This window comes from Pongo pygmaeus, chromosome 13, assembly GCF_028885625.2.
Source record: "Pongo pygmaeus isolate AG05252 chromosome 13, NHGRI_mPonPyg2-v2.0_pri, whole genome shotgun sequence".
NCBI classification, from domain to species: Eukaryota; Metazoa; Chordata; class Mammalia; order Primates; family Hominidae; genus Pongo; species Pongo pygmaeus.
In genome coordinates this window covers 102,038,202-102,050,453 of record NC_072386.2, presented here as the reverse complement: position 1 = coordinate 102,050,453, position 12,252 = coordinate 102,038,202, and the positions used below count along the sequence as shown (strand labels likewise).

At 44.0% G+C, this 12,252-nt stretch overlaps 1 pseudogene; it reads right to left on the bottom strand.

Moving 5' to 3' along the window:
• Positions 1-622: 622 nt before the first annotated feature.
• Positions 623-1,369, bottom strand: LOC129043672 (large ribosomal subunit protein eL8-like; annotated as a pseudogene).
• Positions 1,370-12,252: the final 10,883 nt, after the last annotated feature.

Sequence of the window (12,252 nt, the reverse complement as noted above, 5' to 3'; positions counted from 1 at the left end):
GGAGGCTGAGGCAGGAGAATCACTTGAACCTGGGAGGCAGAGGTTGCAGTGAGCCGAGATCACGCCATTGCACTCCAGCCTGGGTGACAAAGCGAGACTCCATCTCAAAAAAAAGAAAAAAATAGTGTGTGGGGGGCGCATAGCAACATATTCAAGCTATGTACAAGGCATTTGAGGTCGGGACATGGAAAAATACTGAGGCACTGTGTGTATGTTATTTGTGCATGAGAATGAAACGCCTTGACCTTGAAAACAGGACAGGGAGTGGAGTGCGTGGTGTGATGAGGAACGCTGAAAACAGCCTCCTGAGAATACGGTTTGAGCGCTCTTACAAGGCCACGGGTGTCTCATGACCTGACCTCAAAAAAGACATCTAGTGGATGTTTGTGGTTTAACAAGCCCTTTCAATAAATACTTGGTGGATGGGTGCTGGGGCTGACTCTCTTAGAAGAGCTGCCCCCCGCCCTACTCAGCTGGAATTGTCTGAGAACTCATTCTTGGCATTCACTACAAGCTATTAAGCTCTGCATAGTGATGATTTTGATTATAATTTTCTGTCTCATTGAAGTAAGGACAATAATTAATTCAGGTTTTCAGAATGCAATCCTGTCTTTCTGTGGATTCAGCGAGCCACAGACTTGGGACCCAGGACATTGCCTCACCAGTGACGGTGGATCTCATCATATCTGTTGTTGTAATTGGTCCTGATAGCTTCCACCAGCTTAGCCAAAGCGCCTTTGTCTTCCTAGTTCACCTATGTGAAGGCGACAGTGGTGCAGGTCTTCCTGTGGACTAGACGGCCCAGTCTTGCCTTCCCCTTGATAACGCATTAAGGGACCCCCATTTTACGACACAGGGCAGGCAAGAAGACAACCAGCTCAATGGGATCCGCGTCGTGTGCATTCACCACCAGCTGAGCTTTCTTGTTCTCCACCAAGGTGGTGACGGTGTTAACTCCTGCTCGAAGGACAGGTAGTCTTTTACTGGGGACGTCCCCTTTGCCAGCAGCTTTCTTCTCAGCCCGGGCCAACAGGCTGTGCTTCTTCCCCTGCTTTGTCTCTGGTCTGTACTTGTGGGCCAGCCTAAGCAGCTGAGTAACTGTTTGGCGGTCCATGGCCTGGGTGAACTGGTTAATTGCAGGAGGTACTTTCAGCCGCTTGTAGAGGATGGCTCTCTGCTGCTGCAACCTGAGCTAGCAGGGCCATTTCACAAAGCGGGTGAGGTCTCTTTTGGGCTAGATGTCCTGTCCAATGCCAAAATTCTTAGGCCTTTTCTCAAACACGGGATTCACCACTTTCTTGGCTTCCTACTTCATGACAGCAGGGGCCGGAGCCACCTTCTTCCCCTTGGCTTTCTTTCCTTTCGGCATCTTGGACAGTGGGAGGAGAGAGACTACTCCAGGATTTTTAAAGCCTTGGGTTGGGCTGTGCTGTCTGATGGCTAACAGCTGTCTAAGGGCTGTCTAATGGCTGCCTGGCCCCCTCCCCTGTACAGGAAGTCCTGAGGTAGCGTTTTAACTACTTTTGGCTGCCAAATTGTGCTTCTTTAAATATGACTGCATGTTTTTGTACTTTATAATTGTCAAGAACAGTGAAGGGACTGAGATTTTTGCCTTCTCTTGAAAGCCAACAAGTTAGCCTGCCTCAGTTTCATGGATGCTGACAGAAGACACACGACTTCTGGATCAGAGGCAAAGGACTTTATCACTTATGGCACAGCAAACAGCATGATGTCCATGTTCATGTTGGTTTCCCCTGAGCCCTCAACCTGTGGGATCTGCCTCCAGGTAGACAGTGTTGAAATTGATTTGGAGAACACCCAGCTGGTGTTCACTGCAGAATTAATTGCTCCCTTGGTGGTGGGAAGAAATCCCCACACGTTTGGTCACAGAAGTCTTCTTATGTGTTAATGATTGCTGTTGTAGTGGTGTGAGAGCAGAGGAAAAACATGGTTTGAGAGGTTTTCTGGAACACCCCATCACAAGATTATAGCTCTCCTTAGAACTGCTCTGTAGATAACATCTTGAACATTGTGAAATGTCAGGTGTTCCATTTGAGATATTCTTTCAGGTCCTGCACACGAGTGAAACTACAGACGCCAGCTGGTCTGAAGGACCCCACAAGAAGCTGACTCACCAAAGAATGTGGCATCCACATCCTGATGATTTCATCCCCTTTATCCCAACCAATCAATGACCCCAATTTTCTAGCCCCTCCCCTCCACAATCCCCTTAAAAGCCCCAGCCCAGAACTCCTTGGCAAGACAGATTTGAGGGTCTCCTCCCGTTTCCTCGCTTGGCCACCCTAAGGTCATTAAACTCTTTCTCTGCTGCAAACCCTGCTGTCTTTGTGTGTTGATCTGTTACTGGACAGCAAGCATAAGAACCTGTTGGTCCAGTAACACATTTTTGGCGGATCTAGCAGTATACTGGGTGTTAACCCTAGTTTTTCTTTTTGTTTGCATTTCAGGATGGAAAAACTCGTTTATATGATGGGGAGATGTGACGTACATACTTACAATGGTGACAGGGCAAGATATCATTTTACTTCCATATGTCCTTTTTTTTTTTTTTGGTGGAGGTGGAGGGATCCTTTTCCAGTTTTCATTAATGTACACCATTTGTCTAGAACTTTTTAAACGCATTTTCTCTTTCAAAATCAATGTACTTTCATCCCTTTTTTGTTTATAATAAATACATAAACAAATCAGACTGAGCAGTCTCCCAGCAGGAAACAGATGTTGTACCCACCCAAAGGGCAGCGTGCAAGGAACAGGGAAACCAGTGAAGGCTGAGAAGCTTCCCCTTGGGCCTGAAGGAATCAGGGGAGGGAGGCATGCCCAGGGGTTGCCTGAAAGAGCTGTGGCTTTTGCTAGAGGGACATAGTCAACCTGCAGTAACCTACAGGGAGAATCAACAAGCATCAGACCTCCACCAAAACCAAGCAGAAGCTTGAGGGCAGGGGTCCAGTTGATGCTGAGCAGGCTGGAGAGTGGCCCTGGGGGGCAAATGGAGAAAATTGAATACAGTCAGTTGCTCTTTCTCTCCTTGAAAGTTTTCCAATCATAGAGCAATTTGGTCCCTATATTGTTAGATCTAAGTTCTAAATTTCTCTTCAAAGAATCAATATGTCAGTACATTCAATTCTTTGCCTTCTACTTTTAAACTTAACTTCCTTGTGAAGCAGCCTTTTTCGATTACCTACTCCACCCTGAACTCATTCCGATTACCTGCTCTACCCTAACTCATTCTGATTACCTGCTCACTCTCCACCCTGACTCATTCCGATTTCCTGCTCTGCCATAACCATTTTTCCCTGCCAAACCACTACCCCGTCACTCTCTTTAAATTGGCCAATCGGAATTAGTTTAGCCTGTGTGGTCTAACCCTAGCCAACAGGGGAAGGACACAGCAGCAGGGGCCACATGAGTCAGGGATATGCACCCCTTCCCCTCCCTTGTCCAGGCATGCACTCACCATTGCTCCATCTGTAAGGGTGCACCCTTCTATAGAAGTCCCTTGCCTTGCTGAGAATTAAAAAGAAAATTTTATATTAGAGTGCTATTTTTTTTGTGGCACCAAAACTTTATTTATAACAATATCAGTAATAATATACCCTAATTTGTCTAGCACTTTGAAGACAGAAATTGTTTTCATATACATTATGTCACAAGTACATTACATTGTCTTCATATACATTATGTCACAAGTCAAGCTTATGGACACATATGTACTACTCTGTGATAAAATGAAGCAACAAACTGAGAAAAAACATGTTTTACCCAAAGGTACATAGCTGTCAAAGGACAAACCAGCATTTAAATCCAGTTTTTCTGCTCTGCCCACCACATATACAAATACTTGTTGGTCTTTCTGCAAGGTATTTAATGAGAAAAGTAAACATTGGCCAGGCGTGGTGTCTCATGCCTATAATCCCAAAACTCTGGGAGGCTGAGGCAAGCGGATCACCTGAGGTAAGGAGTTCCAGACCAGTCTGGCCAACATGGCGGAACCCTGTCTCTACTAAAAATACAAAAATTAGCTGGGCATAGTAGCTCATGCCTGTAATCCCAGCTACTCGGGAGGCTGAAGCACGAGAATCACTTGAACCTGGGAAGTGGAAGTTGCAGTGAGCCGAGATTGTGCCACTGCACTCCAGCCTGGGTTACAGAGTGAGAAAGTCTCAAAAAAAAAAAAAAAAAGAAAAAAGAAAAGAAAACATCATTTGCATATACTCACAACTTAAGCAAATTAATAAGGCTGTGGGGGGTCGGGGGGTAGTTAAAAAAAAAATCTTTGGCCAGGTGCGGTGGCTCATGCCTGTCATCCCAGCACTTTGGGAAGCCAAGGCTGGTGGATCACCTGAGGTCAGGAGTTCGAGACCAGTGTGACCAACAGGGCAAAACCCCATCTCAACGAAAAATATAAAAAAATAGATGGGCGTGGCGGCGCGTGCCTATAATTCCAGTTACTTGGGAGGCTGAGGCAGGAGAATCATTTGAACCCAGGAGATGGAGGTTGCAGTGAGCCGAGATCACACCATTGCACTCCAGCCTGGGCGACATGAGCAAAACTCCATCTCAAAAAAAAAAAAAAAAAAGCAAAAAAACTTTGATTAATCTTATTCCTGATTCATTCCCTAATTCTTCTTTTTCCTTTTTTTTTTTTTTTTTTAGACAGTCTCACTTTGTCAGCCATGCTGGAAGGTGGTGGCACAATCATAGCACACTGCAGCCACAATCTCCCAAGCTCCAGGTGAGCCTCCCACCTCAACCTCTCAAGTAGCTGGAACTACAGGCATGCCCCACCACACCCGAGTAATTTTTAAAATTTTTTGGTAGAGATGAGTTTCTCGCTATGTTGCCCACGCTGGTCTTGAACTCCTGAGTTCAAGCAATCCTCTCACCTTGGCCCCCCAAAGTGCTGGGATGACAGGAGTGACCCACTGCACCCGGCCACCATTCCCTAATTCTTTCCTAGAAAATTGCCAAGTCAGAGGCTGCTTCAGAGAGATTCTGCCTGAAGTGGATTAGAACCACAGGGAGGCTCTCAATTTAAATTTACCCTCCTCTCATCCCACAAATGCCTGGACACAGAAACACTGCACCTAGTTATATTTTTAAAATTTATTTTAATTAACAAGTACAAATTACATATATGTATGGAGTACAACATGATGTTTTGATATCTGTGTACATTGTGGGCTGGCTACATCTAGCTTCTTAACATTCTATTACCACTGATGAGGTTAAAATATGCTAGTCTAGTGCACAGACTAGTTAAGCTAAATGCACTTGAAAGATGGCAGGTGCAAGAAGATAGCTCTGATCTTCATGCTATTTCTTTTTTTTTTTTTTTTTGAGATGGAATCTTGCTGTGTTGCCCAGACTGGAGTGCAGTGGCACGATCTTGGCTCACTGCAAGCTCCGCCTCCCGGGTTCACACCATTCTCCTGCTTCAGCCTCCTGAGTTGCTGGGACTACAGGTGCCCACCACCACACCTGGCTGATTTGTGTGTGTGTGTGTGTGTGTGTGTATTTTTAGTAGAGTTGGGGTTTCACCGTGTTAGCCAGGATGGTCTCCATCTCCTGACCTCGTGATCTGCCCGCTTCAGCCTCCCAAAATGCTGGGATTACAGGTGTGAGTCACCGCGCTCAGCCTACTACAATACTTTTAAAATGTAAAAACCATTATTACCTTGCAGGCTGTACAAAAATAGGCAGTAGGCTGGATTTGGCCAGTTTGCCAACTCCTGATCTAATCTTTAGTTCATATTCAAATTTTACCCGTTGTTTCAACCATGATCTTTATAATTATCTGCGTCCCTCCCCAGCCATGTAATTCAGGTTCATCTCGTTATCATATCTCTTTAACAGTTCCTCAACCTTTCTTTGACCAGCCATGTAATTCAGGTTCATCTCGTTATCATATCTCTTTAACAGTTCCTCAACCTTTCTTTGACTCTATGGCCCTGACACTTTTGAAGCTTACAAACTAGCTGTTTTGTAGAAGGTCCCCCAATTTGAGTTTGTCTGCTGTTTCCTCGTGGCTAAATCCAGATTACATATTTCAGTCAGTAAACCACAGAACCGATGTTGTGACCTTCTCAAGGCGTAACATGAGAAAGCACAGATAATATCTGTTGGTCTCATTGATGATATTGACTTTGATCTCTTATCTGTCAGTTTTTTCCACCGTAAAGTTACCTTTTTCCCCTTTAATAAACAATCTGTGAAGAGATATGTTCAGAATATGTAAACACTCTGTTCCTTATTAAACTTTCACCTTCTTTTAGCTTTCATGGTTCTTGCCTGAGTCAATTATTAGTAAATGGTTTCAAAACTGTGGCATTCTACTGTCAGGAATTTTTTTTTTTTTTTTTTCCTTGAGACAGGGTCTCTCTCACTCTGACCCAGGCTGGAGGGCAGTGATGCGATCTCAGCTCACTGCAACCTCCGCCTATCAGGCTCAAGCGATTCTCGTGCCTTAGCCTCCATAGTAGCTGGGACTATAGGTGTGTGCCACCATGCCAGGCTAACTTTTGTGTTTATAGAAGAGATGGGGTTTCGTCATGTTGGCCAGGGTGGTCTTGGACTCCTGGCCTAAAGTGATCCACCCACCTTGGCCTCCCAAAGTCCTGGGATTGCAGGCGTGAGCCGCTGAGCCCAGCCCTCCTTTTCTTACTTCTGTGTTTATGAACTCTTGGTAACTTACTTTAGGGGTGATAAAATATGTTCATGCATTAACATATTTTCTGTTACTTATTGATTGATTGATTTTTATCTTAAACTATTAAGGGTTAACCATTAACATGTTAATTGCTATCGTTAATTGTAGGGTGCTACAATAATAAAATGCTAATTTTATTGCCAGTTTTTATGTGCAGATTGTCTTAGATTTGGCCAATGGAAGCTCCTTTAAGGTGGTTTCTGTGTTCCTTTTGACACATCCCCTACTCTTTTGTGTTTCCATCATATTTTGCACACTTTCTTACTGACTGATGCAAAAGGATGTTTCAGGGTTTTTTTGTACTTTCGTTGCCCTTGTCCCAGCCCAGCCATCCATCAAGAGGCAGAAGTCCCACCACAGAATTACAGCAGACGCTACCCAAGTGGAGACAGGAGGGTAGAAGGAGAGGCTGGAAGGCGAAGCTAGGATGAAATGACATTCCAAGACGTGCAGCATGTTTGCATGCCAGAAATGACATCGCTGATAGGGGTTTACAGAAATCTCATCAGTAACCTTCCCTAAGTTTGTTCTTACCTACAAAAGGAATCTACTTCACCTGTACTGGAAGGCTGAAAGTGCAGGGAGCCGAAGGCCCATGGAACGTGACCAACTCAGCATTCCGCTGGAGGCTATATGATCCAACAGCAAATTGTTTATCATGAATGCAGGATGTGGGCAAACTCACACTGCCCTGCCACCAAAAGCTTTGCTGAGGGATGTTACTCCCTGGCGCCAGGCTCCTTGAAGTTATCTGTTGCGGGAAGTCAAGGACCCTGAATGGAGGGACTGGCTGGAGCCACAGTGGAGGGACCAGCTGGAGCTGAGGCAGAAGAATATAAACTGTGAAGATTTCATGGACATTTATCAGTTTCCAAAATTAATACTTTTATAATTTCTTACGCCTGTCTTTACTACAATCTCTGAATATAAATTGTGAAGATTTCATGGACATTTATCACTTCCCTAATAATACTCTTGTAATTTCTTAGGCCTGTCTTTACTTTAATCTCTTAATCCTGTTATCTTCGTAAGCTGAGGATGTATGTCACCTCAGGACCCTGTGATAATTGCATTAACTGTACAAATCGATTGTAAAACGTGTGTTTGAACAATATGAAATCTGATTGTAAAACATGGGTGTTCGAACAATATGAAATCAATGCACCTTGAAAAAGAACAGAACAACAGCAATTTTCAGGGAACAAGGGAAGACAACCATAAGGTCTGACTGCCTGCGGGGTTGGGCAGAATAGAGCCATATTTTTCTTCTTGCAAAGAGCCTATAAATGGACATGCAAGTAGGAGAGATATCGCTAAATTTCTTCTCCTAGCAAGGAATATTAAATATTAAGACCCTAGGAAAAGAATTGCATTCCTAGGGGGAAGTCTATAAATGGACACTCTGGGAGTGTCTGTCTTATGTGGTTGAGATAAGGACTGAAATACGCCCTAGTCTCCTGCAGGAACCTCAGGCTTTTTGGGTAGGGAAAAAAATCCCACCCTGGTAAATTTGTGGTCAGATCGGTTCTCTGCTCTCGAACCCTGTTTTCTGTTGTTTAGGATATTTATCAAGACAAAACATGCACAGCTGAACATAGACCCTCATCAGTAATTCTAATTTTGCCCTTTGCCTTGTGATCTTTGCTTTTGTCCTTGCCCTGTTTCCTCAGAAGCACGTGATCTTTTTTCTTCCTTTCTGCCCTTTAAAGCATGTGATCTCTGTGAGCTACTCCCTGTTCATACAGCCCCTCCGCTTTTAAAGTCCTTAATAAAAACTTGCTGGTTTTGCAGCTCAGGTGGGCATCACGGAACTACCGATATGTGATGTCACCCCTGGCGGCCCAGCTGTACTGGAAGGCTGAATGTGCAGGGAGCCAAAGGCCCATGGGACATGACCAATTCAGCATTCCGCTGGAGGCTATATGATCAAACAGCAAATTGTTTATCATGGATGCAGGATGTGGGCAAACTCAAACCTTTTGTGCCCTGCCACCAAAAGGTTTGCTGAGTGATGTCACTCCCTGGCGCCGGGCTCTTTTGTACTCTTTGTATTCTTTCTCTATTTCTCAGACCAGCCGACACATAGGGAAAATAGAAAGAACCTATGTTGAAATATTGGGGGCAAGTTACCCTGATAGTTATCTACTGAGAAAATTAGCGCCTATTGTTCAAAGAATGCAGTCTCGCAAGCCTGCTGTGAACCAAACGGCCGACTGACAATTACCTGACAATCACCCCCGCTTCTTGCTATCTCTTTTACATAATGAATACAGAGGGCTATGGAAAGCTCAGGGCCCTTGCCCACTAGAAGCCAAGTGCCCCCTGACTCCTTCTTCCAAATATACTCTTTTGTCTATTGTCTTTTATTCCTGCATTTGCCCCCTTTGTTCAGTCCAATAGAACCATGGCATAGTGGCACCCCCAACAACAACAGAATTGGGCTATCAATGTGAATGGAAAAGAGAAAAGTGTAGGACTTTGACATGGACTGAGATTCAAATCTCAACCCTGCTACTGACTAGCTATGTGATCTTGTCTACGTTGTTTTGCCTCTCAGAATTTCAGTTTCCTGAGGCTCCAAGGAAGATGATGGTAATATGTGCTTCTGAAACTGCCCCTATAAACATTAGAAAATTAGGCCGGGCACAGTGGCTCACACCTGTAATCCCAGTATTTTGGGAGGCCGAGGCAGGTGGATCACCTGAGGTCAGGAGTTCATGACCAGCCTGACCAATATGGTGAAACTCTGTCTCTACTAAAAATACAAAAATTAGCCAGGTGTGGTGGTGTGTGCCTGTAGGCCCAGCTAATCAGGAGGCTGAGACAGGAGAATTCCTTGAACCCAGGAGGTGGAGGTTGCAGTGAGCCGAGATCATGCCACTGTACCCCAGCCTGAGAAACAGAGCGAGACTGCATCTCGAAAAATACACAAAATTAATCAGGGAAGAAGGGAGGGAGGGAGAAACAAAAACAAACAAGCTGGCAGCATGTTCAGCATTCACCATTAACTCGGCACACTCTCCCATCTGCTTCCTCACACTTTGGTGCCTATTGTTCTAGAATCACTAGACCCAGTTACAAGATTATAGTTCGCCTTAACTGCTCTTTAAATAGCAACTTGAACATTATGAAATGTTGTTTTCACTTTGAGATATTCCTTCAGGTTCTGCATATGGATGAAACTACCGATGTCAGCTGAAGGACCCCACTGATGCAGCTGACCTGAAGGACTCCCCGAGGAGCTACCTCACCAAAAAATACAGTTTCTACTTTGTGATGATTTTATCCCCCTTGCCCCAACCGACCAGCAACCCCAATTTTCCAGCCCCTCACTCTCCACAATCCTCTTAAAGCCCCAGGCCGGAACTTCTTGGGAGATAGATTTGAGGGTTTCCTTCCACTTCCTTGCTGGGTGCCCTGTGATCATTAAACTCTTTCTTTGCTGCATCCCTGCTGTCTTAGTGTAATTGGTCTATTACTATGCAGTGGGCACGCAAACCTGTTGATGACCCTTCCTTGGGTCATCATGAGGACTAGAAATACTGGATACCAAGGGCTATTCTAGTGCAAGATTGCATCTCCTCTGTGCTGTGCAGAGAGGATAATCAATATCTCTTCAAACGCAGTGTCCCACATGTATTCAGGAATTCCTGCAATTGTGAGAAAAATATTACTGTTTGTTGTTATAATTATTTCTCAAGCATTATCCCACCAGAACAATGAAATAGAAGTTGTAGAGAAAAAAGTAGGGGACAAGTCTGTCTGTTTTTGTTTATTTGTTTGTTTTTGAGACAGAGTCTTGCTCTGTCACCCCAGCTGAAGTACAGTGGCATGATCTTGCCTCACTGCAACCTCCACCTCCTGTGTTCAAGTGATTCTCCAGCCTCAGTCTCCTGAGGAGCTGGGACTACAGACGCCCGCCACCATGCCCTGCTAATTTTTGTAGTTTTAGTAGGGATGGGGTTTCACCATGTTGGCCAGGCTGGTCTCGAACTCCTGACATCAAGTGATCCACCCGCCTTGGCCTCCCAAAGTGCTGGGATTATAGGCATGAGCCACCGCCCCTGACTAAGTCTGTCTGTTTTTAAAGTACAAAAAAAAAAATCCAGAAGAAATTTCCACCAAACAGATAACAATGACTTTTGCTTTTTGTAGTGTACACATCTGTATTATCTGAATTATTTGATAAAAAAGCATTTTTTAATTACTTGTTTGTGACTATTTTATTGTTTTAAGTGAACTGTTGCCTCCACAGTTAGATCAGAACTCACTGAAACCTCAGATCAGAGAACTGAACTGAGTAGAGTTTTGTCTTAGGGTAAAGCAGAGGAAAATCTTTTTCCTTGATCCTTTATTCCATATTCTAAGTCTCTGTGTGCGAGTATGTGACAGCCATGATTTAACTTAATCACCATGACTTGACAAACTGCGGCCTTTGACACTGACTGAGTCATCATGTTTGGGAAAGAGATTTTATTTGACCTGGTGTGTCCCAATCTTATCCATATCTTCAATTTAATGTCAAGTGAGTAAATATGTGAGCCACACTGTGTTTCTGGCACTTTTTTCTGTTATTCTTACTTTGCAAAGACTTTTTATGCTGCAATTTTATTAACACTTCTAATATCCAAAAGAAACAGTGATTCTATAACAAGTTATCTTAAAAGAAAAAAAAAAAAAAGAGAGAGAAGCAGAATGCTATATGTAACCCAATACCGTTTCTATAAATTAAATGTATATGACCACAGTGCCCATTATGTAAGAACACGGAAAAAAAAAAAACTGTATGCAAATCAAATACATCACAGTAGTTACCTATAGTAGGAGGAGAAAAGCAGGGAATGGAGTTTTTTTGGTTTTCTTTTGAGATGGGATCTCACTTAGACACCCAGGCTAGAGTGCAGTGCCACGATTGCAGCTCGCTGCAGCCTCCACCTCCCAGGTTAAAGCTATGTTGCCCACGCAAGTCTGGAATGCTTGGCCTCAAGTGGTGCTTTTGTCTCAGACTCCAAAAGTGCTAGGATTACAGGCATGAGCCACAGCACCCAGCCTGGGAATGGAGTTTTGTTTTATTTTGTTTTAAGTTACATAAATTAATGAGAGAGAGAGAGAGAGAATGAGAAAGAAAGAATTTGGCAGACCAGTGGGGATAAAGTGCCACAAACTCTGATGAGTGTGAAGAATTCAACTCTCGGCATTGAGTTTTTAGGGTCCATCCAAGTTGCTTTATGTACATTGAATCCAGTGCTTCTGATGCTGCGTACATCCTGTGGTATGCATCCACCACACTTGGTCCACACACTCTATTGTGGGCTGAACTGTGTCTTCCCCAATTTCATGTGTTAAAATCCCCAAGTCCCAGTACTCAGAATGTAAGTGTATTTGGAGATAGGGGCTTTGAAGAGGTAATTAAGGTTAAATGAGGCCATATTCATGAGCCCTAATCCATTTGACAGTATTTGAAGACAAGGCCTTCAAAGACGTGATTAAGTTAAACTGAGGCTGACAAGTGGGGCTCTAATCCA